This window comes from Dromaius novaehollandiae, chromosome 2, assembly GCF_036370855.1.
Source record: "Dromaius novaehollandiae isolate bDroNov1 chromosome 2, bDroNov1.hap1, whole genome shotgun sequence".
NCBI classification, from domain to species: Eukaryota; Metazoa; Chordata; class Aves; order Casuariiformes; family Dromaiidae; genus Dromaius; species Dromaius novaehollandiae.
The window spans coordinates 137,133,802-137,148,925 of NC_088099.1; the positions used below are offsets into that span (position 1 = coordinate 137,133,802).

At 37.1% G+C, this 15,124-nt stretch overlaps 1 long non-coding RNA gene across 1 annotated transcript; it reads left to right on the plus strand.

The window, feature by feature from the left end:
• Nucleotides 1-786: 786 nt before the first annotated feature.
• LOC135327352 (uncharacterized) lies at nucleotides 787-4,314 on the plus strand. The gene is made up of 3 exons (XR_010387468.1): nucleotides 787-1,973; nucleotides 2,418-2,577; nucleotides 3,661-4,314. It is a non-coding gene; the product is annotated as an uncharacterized LOC135327352 (long non-coding RNA).
• Nucleotides 4,315-15,124: the final 10,810 nt, after the last annotated feature.

The window sequence follows — 15,124 nt, forward strand, 5'->3', positions numbered from 1 at the left end:
TGCACTCCTTTAACAGTAGGTTGCTATCAAAAGGCATGTGTTCTTGCATGGGGTGATTTTTGAGCTCAAGACTTCAAAACCATTTGGAATTTCTCGGCACTGTCTTTCTGCAACTGCCTGCTTTCAAATGGGGCAAGCAGGAATGAACATGTAGCTATCCAGTTAGCAAAGGCCTTGTTACTATCTATTATTTTCCATCCTTTAGATACTGTTTGTACCTGTGTCTAGCAGTACCATTTCCAGCTTAGCTGAAGTTCTTTGTTTTGACAGTAATATTTATTTCTGCTTTATTTCACCTTTTTATACCACAGTCCCAGTGGGACAAAACACGCCTGTCAGGCTTTTTGGCAGAAGGTGCCTGTGAATGAAGCAGTTGGCATTAAGTGTTCATATGTTGAACAAATGTCATTTTTCCCTTTTCAGAGCCAAGTATGTCACCTGAGATGTGTCTGATTGCTCTGAACTCAGGTTTTACACCCTTTGGCAGAGTATCTACGATGAAACTCTTGTTTTCATGAGCTACGGCAACTGTGTTATATAGTACCATATGTGCCAGCTGATAGAGAATAAACACTTTGCTAGGAGTTACAGAGATAACAAAATGTTGCTCCATGTGATGGGAAGTTAAATATGCCCAGAAGAGTCAATTTGGATAAATAGTATATTTCCATTTCAGTAAGATTCATAATTTTTCTGCTTTTATGTTCTCTGTGTGGGTCAGGGCCTTGCTCACGTCCTGCAGAAAGGAAAAGTAGTTGGCTTCTTGGCTTCTTGTGGTCCATTTAAAACTGACCCTGTAGCTGAATCATTTCTGGTTTCCAGCACTATCTTACTAACTAATGAAGCTGTGTGAAAACTAATGAAGCTAATGAAGTCCCTGAGCTTTTAAGGGTATATTTAAATTATGATATATCCTAGCTATGTTTTCACATTTTAGTCTGTAACAAAGAAAATATCTTGGGTGTCATTAAAGAAAATGTTTCTCATGCATTAATGTGATTCCATGCTAGGGAACTGGAGGAAAAAAAACAAATGAATAACAATAAGGGTTGGTAAGTTGATATTGGTAGGATAAATAAATAAAAGAAGAGGTCCTATGACCTTTGGAGCAGGTAGGGTCCAGTGTGAGATTTCAACTGTGTTTATCACGTATTTAGACAATATACTTTGCATAGTTGCAATTATTTTTGACATGAGCCTACAGTAATGTATAGAAGCTCTTCAAAAATACTTAAAATTATATTTTTTCACTTAGCAATATTTTTCAGACTGACATTTTTGTTTTCTGCTGATATGTCCTTCAACTTCTATTTATCACCTTATCATTTGGGTTTTTTACTTTAGTGTTTGTTGATCTAGGGAAACAAGTCTTTGTAGAAAATTGAAATTTGAATATATAAAGTTCTAAACTGGATCAAGACCAAAATACTTCAAAATCCCTTGTGATGACAAAAGAGATCCCACACCAACAAAACCAGTAGATCAACATGAGCTATGTGTTTCAATTGCATTTGGGCAATATTGTTTAGTTTGAAAAAAGATCTAGAACTAAGTGGGGTTTAGGATTTCTAGGTTGGTTAGTTTGGTTTGGTTTTGGTTCACCAAACACCAAAATATTAACAGTGTCTGCAGCACCCTTCATTTATTTGGTTTGGTTTGCCCAGATGTTCTTAGTCTTTGTTCAATTAAATCTCGAGATGTGAAAAATGTCCCAAGATTAGCACTTATTGCCATTATCTGTAATTTCTGTTCAATAAAGAAATGCTTTCTTCCTTTGTTTCAGCTAATGATTCATGATATCAAATTAAGTGCAACTTAGAGGATTAAGATGCTATTGAAAATCAGAAAAAGATTAGATAACCATGGTGAAAATACTCAGCAAACTTAGAATCGTCATGTATTCCTGCAATCTTAATGGACAATTTCTAAATTAATCTATTCATGCAGAGTAAGCAGAGGTCTTTGCTCTAAAGGTACAGTTAAATACATTTAAATGAATGCTTCTAGGGGCCCAGAAATTGTTGCTTGTCAGCTTTCTATATTCATATAGAAATGTTCAAACAGTAGGAAACTAGCTGCTCTTTCTCGGGACAGTACAGAGGGATGTCCTTTGTTAGAAATTAATGCTGCGATGTTATGCAATGCATTTCTTTCTTAATCTCTACAGAATACATTGTTATTTCAGGATTTGAAGGCAAATTAATAGCATAAGCTCTGAGCTTTGGTCAAGCTAACATACTCTGAATAGCTTGAGCTGTCATAGCTAAACTGTTCCCTTTACATGCATTGGGTTTGCCTGCAACTACTGTCTACTACCACATTGCTTTGGGTTGGGTGGTGAAGATACATTATTTGATTCCTTTCCTTGCTTAACCCTTTTTCTCAGAGAACTTTTCAACCTGTTTTTTGATTTCTAGCACCTGCTTTATTCATCAGAAGTTTGGGTTTTTTCCTTCACTTTTTTTCCTGTCTGACTCCAAAGGAAATGACAAACCAGAAACAGCTGAGTGGTCAAGTGTATCTGAAATAAAGCAAGCCGATGTATACAGCATGGTTCCATGGAGCATTTCATCCTGAGTAAGAAAAAAATCCTTTCTCTGCCATTCAGCTTTTTAAGCATTGCAAAAGAGATATTTCATCTTAATTTATGCAGCAGTGAAATGAGAGCAATGCTACATGCCTTCTTTTGAGCACCTTGAAATCTGAAGTCTTATATCAAACCTTTTGCAATAGGTGTACATTTTTCTAGGTGTGGGAGGGGAATTGAGTATTAGGTCTGCTTATGTGTGTTTGGCATAAATTAGAAAGAACAGCTAACCAGATGTGGTGGTTTGTGTGTGGTTGTGTGTGTGGTTGGTTGTTTTTTTTGTTTTTGTTTTTGGAACTGCTTGCCTATGGAATATGTCCTTGTCTTTGATCTATAGTAGTTTAAGTGTGTAGACTTTTTCATCTTTCTCCCCAAAACAATTTTAAAATACATGAGATGACTGTGGAGGCTCCAGAGAGTTCAGAACCTGTGCATTCTCCTGCAGCAGTGTTGTTATTTATGATCTGTTTTTATTGTCAAGAGGGAAATGCCATGGGAGACGCGTGCTCTAGAGGGCAGAACTGCAGAAAAGTGCTGGGACTCGTGCATCTTCTGCATGCACCCGTCCTGCCACGACTGCAGGCATTTCATGTGCTTCTGCCCCATCCCCCCCTCATCCCCCATCTCACAGGTGTCAGGTAGTACGATGCAGACACATCCGAGTGACTCTTTGTGAAGCCAGTGTGTGTCTGGCTGGGCTTACTAGGCATCTGTTCTGCTGGATCCAAGCTGGTCTGTGCCAAGCCACCTGTGGTCTTGCACTGCCCAACCTAGTAGTCCTGTTAAAATGAATAGGATGGAAACCTAAAGTAGTCTCAGGTTGCTGGTATGCGTCCAGCAGGGCTTGTTGGTTGAACTGGTTTTAGGATTGGAATAAGTACTCAAGTTGATAAATCCAGCTGGATTGGAGCATCTAAGGCTCTTTTGCTTAACCATAAGGGCTGCAGGCAATGAAGCTGCTCTAAGCGGCCATCACCTGCAGCTGTTTTAAGCTGCCACTACAGTAACTGTGACACTGAGGGTGTCAACGTGGGCTTTATTTTTTTTCTATTGACCAGATGTTTGGCTTGCAGGGGGAAATGCAAGTGAGCAACGGATAAGCTTCTTGGGCCTGGAGCCTTTCTTCTCCTCCTTCCTTGCTTAAAAAAAAGAATCATGTCTTGCAAGAAATCAAAGGTAGATACAACTTAAGAAAATATTATGCTGATAACAGGCGTATTCATTACCTTTTGGAGTAGATAGGTTTTGCAGTCCATTGCTGTTTTCTTGCTGATCTCTGTTTTTTTGAGTATGTGATTCTACCATCTAGCAGAACTTGTAACTATCACCAAGAGTAGTAAGCGCTGGTTCCCAAATCCATTCATGTCAGTAGGAATCTTTGTGCTGATTATAGTAGACCATGAGTCAGAAGCAACTTGGATGCGTTGACTTTTAACATTATGCAATGGCCTTTCTCATAAACCACTTCAAAAGGAAATATAGAAAGCTGAAGCCTGAAGAGTCAAAGAATGAGAAACAAAGCAAGTCTCTGGTATTACCTTGTTAACTGACGAGATGGCACTTCAAGAATACTTCCTTGTAGATTCACAGTGAAAAGAAAGTGAAGATACTGGACTCAAAGTTGTAGCACTCCAAGATAATGTGGACTATGATTCATATGTATTGTTATGAAAGTGAGAATAAAATAAAGGAACTGAATGTTCTCATTTCAATTCCCTTGTTAGATGAATGGGCAAATGGTTGTGTGAATAAAGGACGGTATTAGAAGAGAAATGCAATAAAACATCAGATCTCTCTTTAGCTGAGCCTACCTTTTTATCTTCAGGTAGTCACAAAAAAAAAAAAAAAAAAAAAAAAGTGAGGTCATGCTTTACAATTGTTTTCTTTTTTTTTTTCTTTTTTTCCCTTCCTTTGTTCTAAAGGAGGTATTGGCAGGTACAAAGACTAGAGAAGTTTTTCAATTTTCAATTCTTTTCTATCTTAGTGGTTATTAGGAGGTATTCATTTTATGAAGGATTTCTTCTTTCTTATGTGATAGTACCAGGCTTTGGAATTTATAGTGCCCTGGCACAATTCATTTCACAGATCTACACGAGTAGGCATTTAAGACCTTAATAAAAATAAGTCCTGTCCTTGCCTGAGTGACTGGTGTTCTGTCTTAGCATTAATTGCACTTGGAGCAGTGAGAGGGCTTAGGAAGGACACATCTTTGAAGCTGCTCAAGGATGCTGACAAGAGTTAGATATTTCTGGTCATCTGCAGGTGACAAATGAACTTTCGTCTTGGAAAACTGGCCCATTAGAAGCCATGGAGCAGCTACTGGCAGACCCTATGCTTGCTTTTCTGGTGTTCATCAAATCTAGGCAGAGAGGTCCTGTGGCTCCTGAGAGTTGTTACTGTGACTATGTCCAAGCTCCTGACTGTGATTTGGGTCTGAAAAGTGTGAGCGGGTGCCCTGGCCTCCTGAATCAGGAGGGAGCTGTGGAGTAGATTGCTCAGATCTCTTCTCCTGAGGACTGCGGGATTTTCCTTGGTACCTAGCTATTAAAGCAGCTACTTAAACCACCTGGCTTAAAAGAAAGTGGAGGCTCTGAATGTGAATGACAGTGTTTCAGACCGCTCCTTATCTGTGTGTGTCTGGCTGTGAGTACCAGGCACTTCCTTCAAGGACACTGATCTCTGTGCTGCCTGCTTTGTTGGCCATTAATCAAGGAATCATGACAAATACTCTGATATGTCTATTTGAATGAATATCTAAAAAAAAAGGGGGGGGGGGTGGAAGCATGTACAAAGCATGCTGGCTAGTTAGCCTTAGTAAAACTCTATTAACCTAAATGCTTGATGTACATTTTTTAACTTTCTGATTTTTATAAAGATGAAATATAACAAACTCTGTGAAAGAAATTCCAGGATCATGATAATGCTTTTTTTCCATCAGGTATATATTTCACTGAATATCTTCCAACCTATCATCTTTGTAAAACCCTGGAGTTAAATGTGCAAACCTGTAGTTATTCACATATTTTTAAAAATAGGATAAATACTTCTGAAAGGTTAAAGAAATATTTAATGTAATTATGCAGAGCAGTTTTGAGAGAACTTAGTTTAACAACTGTTTTTCTTAAGTTTTAGCAGTGGCAACACACTACTTACCACAAAGATGTTTTATTCTGATAATTCCATGCTTCTTGGATTATAAAAAAGAACAAAACTTTTTTTTATGCAAGAACCATGAAGAATCTGCTCAAGAAAAATCTATAAAAACAACTTTCAAATTCCTTAGAGCAGTGGATATCTGTAAGCCCACAGGACACCGTATGTGGACAAAAAAGCAGGGACTTTGAACAACTGCTACTAATGAATAGAAAGAGTAGGGTAGGGCTGCAAATGCTGATGCATGGGAAGAGGAATTCCATAAAATTCCTAAAGCAAAAACAAATGGATCTTCTGGACAGAAGTCTTTCAGCTGTAGCATATAAAGGTAGCTGGCAAATTTGGTTACAATGGAAAGTGATTCAGATATGAGGGAGAGAAACTGGGGAACATTAGAATAGTTTCTCTTTAAATCTTAGCAAGAATTCTTAATGTTTCACATTAGATGCAATCTTAAAAATGCATTGAAAATGCTAGAAAAGGCTTAATATTCCAGTTTATTTGGGTAAACGCAAACTTTCACTTTTTTTGAAAGTGAATTCCACAGCAGCTGAGAGTCCCTCGTCTCCAGCAGTATTTACTTTCCATGAGTTTTGTCATTACTGCTAAGGATCACAACTGCTTTGGAAGTGCTTACATCTTAATCTGCCTCTTAAAGGTCTAAACTTGCTAAGAATTTTGAAGCTCCAGCTAGGAGCTTAGCATTCATTTGATACTCAGTGTATAATAAGGGAAGGTATTCAGGTTAACTTCATTATGTTTTGTGTCATTCAGGATTCTCTTATTCCCAAGTGTGTTGCAGCAATTTGGCCAAGAAATCACGAATTGATTTTTTTTCTTTTTGGCCATTTCATTTCCTAGTGGAATAAAATGTAATTCGGGGCAGGGGGGTTGTTGTTGTTTTGGGGTTTTGTTGTTTGTTTGTTTAAATGCTGAAGGGATTAAGAGTACTATCCTGGGCCTGATATTGTGAGGTAGGCTTTTCCTATCAGCAACAGGCAAATTTTTAGATGGAGCTTGTGGCTAGAAGAAACACCTGTGCCCTTTTGAAGGTAGTTTCTGACTGCTTCTCAGTCCAGTAGCTGCTCATACTCTGCCTTTCTGAGAGCTGAAGTATGCAGCAATACACTTGCTATTTAAGAGCTGCATACCTTGGGGGAAACCTGCACGATTCAGGTAACAGTGTCAGGAATCCCTCCCTGGGGAGAGCAAAGAGCTGCTGAACAGGATGCAGAGAGACTGGAGCTCTGTGGCTTTGTGGTGCTCCCTTGATGAGATCCTGTGCGGCACATGTGTGCCACAAGATGCATGTGATGAGCAGTGGCCCAGAACTGTGCTTATTCCCCCTTGCCTTGGGGAGGGAGGAGGAGAAACACCCTGACAGGCTTGTTAGGTCAATTTTATTTGCTGCTGGGATTCAGCTACCCACTTGCAGAAAGCATGAGCTAAAGCACTTGAACAAGCACAGTTCAACAAACTTTGAACACAGATACAGCCTCTTGAAATCAAGGCTTACTAAATGAGTTAGATACAAGACATATCTACATAAAATGTAATCTGTTGTAGAGAAAAAGATCCTGTGTTTTCCACGAGCTTTATCCTGATATGATGAAGATATTAATATCTTCAAGAAGATAATGATAAAAGGCAACAGTAGTGCTGCTAAGATCCCAAGATACAGCTATCAAGTAACATCTGCCAAAAAAGGGACTTGCTTCATTACCTTCAAGCCTCTCCATTGCTCATTAGGTCTCACCAGATGGGGATTCAGTGTTTGGAAGCCAGTCATCCTCTGTGAAGCAGTTTGTTCATGACACTGATGAACAATTACCAGCCCATACAGTTGGGACTTGTATGCTGCTCATTTCAACTGAGTACCAGTACAGGGCACAACTTTAACAGCTGATGGTGAGGAGAGTTGAAGTGTAAAAGGCTGGTTTGGCTGTCTACGTGAATGAGATTGAACACTTTCCTGTAATTTAATTATATTTTTTCATATAATAAAATCTATTGTTATAATCCTTGATAGAGTTTTACTAATATCTTTTCCTAATTTTTAAATTTTACTTTATACATAATTATATTTTTTTAGTGTTTTTAAATATAAAATACTGTTCCAACCCATCCAGTGGGCCACTTCTGTGCGTAATAACTGTTGTGTTTCTGCTGGCTGATAAATATCTAATGGTTTGTTAGAAAACTAATTGTCAGTTTAATCAGGTGAGTGACAATAACAACTCATTTAAATATTTGCAATATCACCTGCAAAAGCAGTTGTAACCACAATTCATTTTAATCCTACGTGTAGTCTAAGAATACAAATACGTAGCAAACCCATGGAAACACGTGCCCAAGCTCTATTTTTTTTTCCTCCTGTTGTTCATGATCTTATAAACAAAATGAAACAGAACATTTTTTTCTAGGTCATGTGAATCATCCATCTGTGGAGCACTGTATTGCTGTCTCTATGGAGCATCAAACTGGAAATACAGTGTGTTAAATCACTAAATCTAAGGCAGTAAAAGTGATTAAAACCATTGTATGGTAATTTGAGCCAGAGATCTTTTCTTCTTCTACACCTTTCAATTTTAATACTGTTTAGGCAAATGGGGGAAGGATACAAGCATGTGCACACACGCATACATGTGTACACACACATGCACATTTGTAACTTATGGTAGAAGCTGCAAAAAAAGGCAGCTAAAATCATTTTCTTTCAACAATGATGATACTCATATCTCATGACCAGATGCTGAGGTCTTTGCTAAATTCTCAGGGGATTAGATTCCCAATGACTGCAACTGGAAAATGACTCTAAGACATCAGAACGTAAGACCAGGAAGTGGTAAGCTTTTTCATGAAAATGTAGAAATTACATAATTGTTAGTTTAGCTTTGGGACATATTACCAAATAGTATGCATCATTAACTGCTGCAGGACACTGAGAACTTAAGGGCTTTGCTTGGCTCTAGTGAAAGAAATGGAGGAGACTGTACCAAAAGTCATCTTATCCTTTCACTGTGCGATTGAGCAAAAGTGTGTTACAACAGCAGAGGGCTTTGTGCACTCCTTTCTGTTCCCTTTCAATACAATTTATATTTCAATTCACTGCTTAGGATAAGTAGGGTAGAGAAAGTATTCCCTTCTCTTAAAGTACTTTCGAGAAGTGAGGCCAGTTTATGAAAAATTAAGCTGCCAGCTCCCTTTTTGTTCTGCCAAGTTGCTTGGAGATTCTAGGCTAAGCACCTTTCTTCGTAATTCTAGTCTGGATACCTTCTCACTTAACCAACGCTGGTATTTTTGCTTTTGAAGAACAGGCTTTGTGATCCAAAGGGGGAAAAAACAGAATCTGTACTTAAGGTGATGGTAATATTAAAAATAATAGTAATAATAATTGCATATATGTATGCATATCATTGCATGTATAATAGTTTTCCTTCAAGGGACTCTAAGATGAACCCGTGTTTTCAATTTAAAGTGTCTGGGGACCACAGAGCTTTTAGGGACCACATCTTTCCAATGAAGTTTTATCCTTACTTGTTCATCATTGTACAAACAGGGTATTTCTGTATGGTTGGCTATTACATATATATGGATACAAGTGCATGGAAACAGTTTAAAAAGTAATGTTAGAGCTAAGTCTAAATAATGTGGCCCTGAAAAAAAATATATATATATATATTTTTTTTCCAGAAACATGATAGAATTTTTTTCTTTGGTTCAGACATTAAGGTAGCTCAGGAGATCCCACACCTTCTTTGAAGTTTCAAGATCATTACAATTCTTAGTATGCATGTAACAGTAAAAGAAGTGCCTCGCTCAATGAACATCAGAAGCAATCCTTATCTCTTTTGCAACTAAGGTAACAAGCATCAGTAGTAAAAATTAGTGTAATTTACAAGTATAGAAAAAAACATTCTGAAATGAAGAAGACATGGGAAAGAAGATAGTGCAATCATTTTGATACACACAATTGTGAAATTAAAAGTGTAATATTGACAGTCATTGAAGAGACTTGGCAAGCTTTGCATTACCTTGGAGTGGTCAAGAGACCCATGTTTGACAACTAGTGGAACATAGTAGTTAATTGCTGAAAATTCCCTCACTCTGCTTTTCATAAATTAATCAAGAACTGTGTATAATTGCCCTTCATGTTTGGCATGTTTTCTAACTGACATGTCTTTTTGCATTGTGCTAATGAAGTGTGGGGGAGTGCATCTTTCAGTGCACCTGCTTCTGAGCAAATTATAACCTCGTAATGTTTCCAAAACAGCACGATGACAGCTCTTCTGCTGTAATGAGGGAGTGTAGTGAATCAAGTCTCTGTCTCAAGAGGATAGAAGGACTCATTTAGTGATAAAAACTAAGACTTACAGCGATGTCGTTTTAAGGATGCCATTACTTCAAGCCATAAGCTGACTTCCATGAGCATCATGAAGCAGGACATGTTTTTCAAAGCAAGAAGCTATATTATAGTATATTGGCAAGGTGCATTGTTTTGGTTTCTTCTGCACTTGTATTCTTTACCTTTCCTTGTGCTGAGGGATGAGATCTTGCTGCAAAATTGCCTGTGTAGACCTGATTGTGAGACTGAGGCCAAAAATAGGGGTAAATACAATGTTCTCCTGTATCAGTGGATGGATAAGAATTTCAGTGGACTCTTCATTTCTGCCCAAAATACCAAATGTGTATTCCACCATGTTTTCTAAAGAAGTCTATACTTTTAGTAGTGGCAGAAGTACTTTTTTTGTGTGCTCAGTAGTAAAAGGATAGTTTATAAATGGGAACAGGAAACCTCAACAAGCTTTTGACCTAGACTTATTCATTTTCACTGATAGCTTTATTTACTATTTTTCCTTTGTCAAGTTGAGAGGCATGTCTCAGTATCAATGCAAGGCATGCTGCCAAACAGTGCCCTTTTGCTGATCACAGGGCTCTGATGCATTTATCCTGTCTTGAGTTGTCTTTTATTTTTAGAAAATTGATATACAGTTTACAATTGATATACATTTACATTGATTTACATGCAGTTGGCCAATTCAATCAGCTGACTTGGGACTGTGAATTTTAAATCTTGCTGACTTCAGAAATCATTTAAAATTTATCTAATTCATTTGTGTAATTTTGAAAGCTGGACCTCACGTACAGCAGAGAGATCTTACTTGCACTTTTATAAAACTGGAGCATCAGTATTTCTGTGCTTAACTTACTTTTATTGAAAGACCTTACCTAAAATACCCATTTGGCAGCACTCAGCTCCCATTCCAAGTTAGATAAAACTTTTTTCTGAGCACTGTTAATTTCAAACATGGTCTTCCTTGGGAAATGTGAAGGAAGAACGCTGTTCGTGCTTCCCACCTGCCTCTGCATGCCTGTACTTGAGCCAAAAGTCATCTTAAAATTCTTTTGAACAATTAGTTAAATATTTTAAATCAATTTTTGTTATGAAATAAAATGTATTTTGATTAAAATGCAGGCTTTGAACTTGGGCAGTTTTTACTAACAATTTTTGACACTTGTCTTTTCTTCTCCCCATGTCTAGAATGTTGCATGTGTAATTTAGTGTGCCCAAACACTGGCCCTACTTATTGCCTATAAATACCAGCCCATTAGGAATGTGTCTGAGGTGTAGCTTTTTAATGGTTGCATAATGTTCTTGGCCCTGGAGTTAATGGAATAGTAAACAACTTTTTGGTTGCAAAGGCAGTGGAACGGAAGTGTTCATCCATAAAATCAGTTTATTGTTCGATATATCGCTATTTCATGACAAGCAAAATAATTTGCATGTACTTGCATACAAACGTGAATTCTTTCTCACCTCATTCATATCAATATTTTTGAAGGGGTTAGGCAGAATAAGATGAGCAGGATTTGGCTCTGTACACTCACTGCATAAAGAACAGTAAAGGTCTGTCACCAGAACCTCTTTATGAAATTACAGGTAGTGCCAGTAGAGATGTGAATTGGACAAACTTTGATAAAAGCAGATGTTGCCTTTCCCATATGTAGAATATGGAGGGGAAAGAAAAAAAACAAAAAACAAACAACTCCCCCCCCACAAGGCAGGTACAGCATATGAGTAGGAAGTAGATAAATATACAGTACTTTAGGAAAAATCCATGGATGGTTTATAAGAAGAACTCAATGATATTTATTGGTTTTGTGCCATATCTTAATTATATTGCTGAAAAGTTAAAAAGAACTGTAAAATGAGCACAGTGAAAAGGTGGATCTGCTGAAGGGATCACTCCAGTGAAGGCAGAAGTTGAAAGGAGGAAAGACTGGACTTACTTGCCCTTTAAATTACTATAACCTAACCAAAAGAACAACCTCAACTTCTTCCAAGCAGTAACTCCATCAGAAAAATGTTTACAAACTGTCCCTATTTCTTTGTGAAGTACCAGCCTTGGACTAGTCAAAAGATGGTTAACCAAGGCCAGATACTCTGAACATTAGTAGCAATGAATTATTAATTCTAATTAATCCTAGTAGGACAGTAGTATACCTAAGTAAGTATGCTTAATTTGAGAAGTGATTATGTAAACTGGCTCCAAATAATAAGGCAGGATCCTATTAAATACAGAAAACTGGAAAATGTATCTGGAAAGGAATTTAAAAGCATAGATAGTAGGTACATCAATAATGACAAATATTTTGGGGATCCAATGCATGTATTTATTTATTTTTAATGACTATAGCTTATTGTCCTGGAAACCAGTCCAAGTCTCTGTTTCTATAAAGTTTGACTCCAGTGGTTTGAAGACTGCCTGGTCTAGGTCATCTCTAATAGACGTTCATCTAATCTTTTGTCCTAAAAACTTCTAGCAGTGAATATCCCACAAGATCTTCAGGCATTCTATTCCAGAAAAATTAGATATTTCTACAGGTTTATTAGGTCCTTCCTCAGGCTTCTCTTTAAACTAATTATTCCTAATTTTCCCAGTATTTTCTTATAGGTCATATTTTCTGGATCACAATCTACATCGTATTCTGCCCCTGCCCCAGACTTTCTCTGTCTTGGACCACAATATTTTTGAAGTTTTAACATTATCAGTTGAAGCTTTAATTGGTACAGAATGAAGAATTAATTTCTATGTCTCATGTAAAACATTCCAGTTTAAAGATCTGTGATATTCATTCATTTATTTATTTCTTTTTTACAGTAGTATGACCTCTTGACCCATTTTCAGTTTGATCTGTTCTAACACTCTGGCTCTGGTAAAACTACAGCTGTTTGTTCCTGATCTTGTACTTGTGCAGTCAATTATTTTTAATAAGATTTAGTACTCTGCACTCACCGTCATTTTATTTCACTCTCTTCAGACCATTTCTGTACTATGTTGAAGTCACTTTGCATTTGAACCTTTCTTCCAAAATTCATGCTGATGTTATGCAGATTTAATAAGTTTATGCTGTACAATATGTGATCAAGGTAAGAGATCTGCTCCTGGTTTAGGGTATGGTATTGGCTCTACAACAATCTTGTTTAAAAGTTTAAAGATAAGATTATACATAGCCCAATCTGAGAGTTGATGGTAGTCCAGGTCCAAAAAGCTGGGAAACTTCTTATCTGAATCATTAAGCTACTTGATGCCTCTACTTAGCCATTGGCAATTTCACTAGTTTTGTTAGAAAATTTTCTAACCACTTTCAGATCCACTTTATGCTAATTTTACTTAGTCCTATGGTTGCCTTATCAAATTCTGTACCATTTCAAAGTGTTTCCTCCTTCCATCCCATTTTTTCTCTCAATCCTACTTTAGTGATAACTTGCAATTCACAAAGGAGATGGTTAGCACCATCTGAATCGGTGAAACTATATTTGACCAAATCAGCCTTTAGAATGGTTATTTTTTACAGGTCTCTTGCTTTTGAGCCATCTGTAAGGTTTTGAAAAAATCCCCCTTTCTCTATTAATTGGAATTTAAAGAGTTTGTGATACATAAATATGTCTAATGGTATAGTGAATTAGTTCATTGGCTTGAAAGAAGTAGAGCCCAAGCAAGACGGGAATCAAATTATTCAGTAAAAGTAGTGATCTATTGGCTGCCAAGTCTTAGCAAGTGCGCTCTCTCTCTCTCTCTTTCAGTAGTCAGGAAGCACTTGAAAAATATATCTGTCTTAGGGAACTTCACAAAATAGTCTCTATCTGTGCAATCAACCTCCTTAGCTGACAGCTTCATGTACAATGTTGAAAGTGGTTAGTGTAACTGATAAAAAGTGAGCTGCAAGACTACCTTCTGCAGTGGGAGCCTCATCAATTCTGCCAGTTCGTTATCTAGCTGTCGAAAAGAGACCCACTTTTGTGTGAAAATACCATTGCAGAACTGATATTCTCGATCAGACAAGATTATGTTTTTATGTATTCTTAGATCAACAAAATTGAAGACTTGCTTTGCAGTTGGGCATGGTTTTTAATACAAAATAGTTATGATATGAATGACAGTTGTGATATGAATGTTGAGATTTTTATTTTCTGCATGTTAGCAGCTTGCCTGTAATTGAAATATGAGTGAACAAGTCAACTGAGATAATCAAGGCTCAATTTAGTGAAATGAATTTTCAAAGAAATCTGTTCAGTTGGAAATGCCCCACAAAATACTTTGGGGAGAGAGGAGAGTGGAAGGAGAGTGAAATAGAATTACGCAGAACTTCATGGAGGTGAATTCCGTGTACTGCAGTGAGAAGGGGACAAATAAGTGAATTCTGAAATTGGCAGACTTGTCAATTAGCATCCCTTAAAGCGATTTTTTTCCCTAGATTTTTACAGTGTCTGGGGAAAAGTAAGATTTTCTTCTGTTGGTGACAGAAGGCTTCAGTGTTCTGAAACAGTTAAGTGCAAAAAAAGCACACTTAGGTAAATTTAACTTATCTGTTTACTGTAGTGGTACTAAAATGGCAGCAGAGTAAAAAAAAAAAAAAAAGAATTTTCCTAGCAATTTAGAAGGTTTAATGGAGTAAAGTCCCTACTTCTTCTTCTTCTTCTTGTTTTTAATTTCCCTCTTTTTTTTTTTTTCTTGCTCTCCTTTCATCAGTATGTTTGGTGTCAGTGAGGTTGACATTCAGACAAGGTTCATGATAGGTGTATAAATAGAAGCATTATCAACAGGTTGTGAAAGTGCTGTTACTGAATATTATCTGTGTAATTATCTGCTGAAAAAAGCTCTATGAAAGAGATTTATTCTTCAAAAAAGCAAGCTATAAAGCATTAAAAATGCCAATTAAAATGCATTAATAAAGCAGCTTGCTATAAAAAACTTGTTACGTTGCACTGAGTGAAATATTTCCAAACACACTGCTTAAATTTTTATAATGCTAGCTTTTCTCAAAGTTTATGCCAGTTAATGAAGATGTGGGGAATGCAAATTGTATTTTTAATGCTCA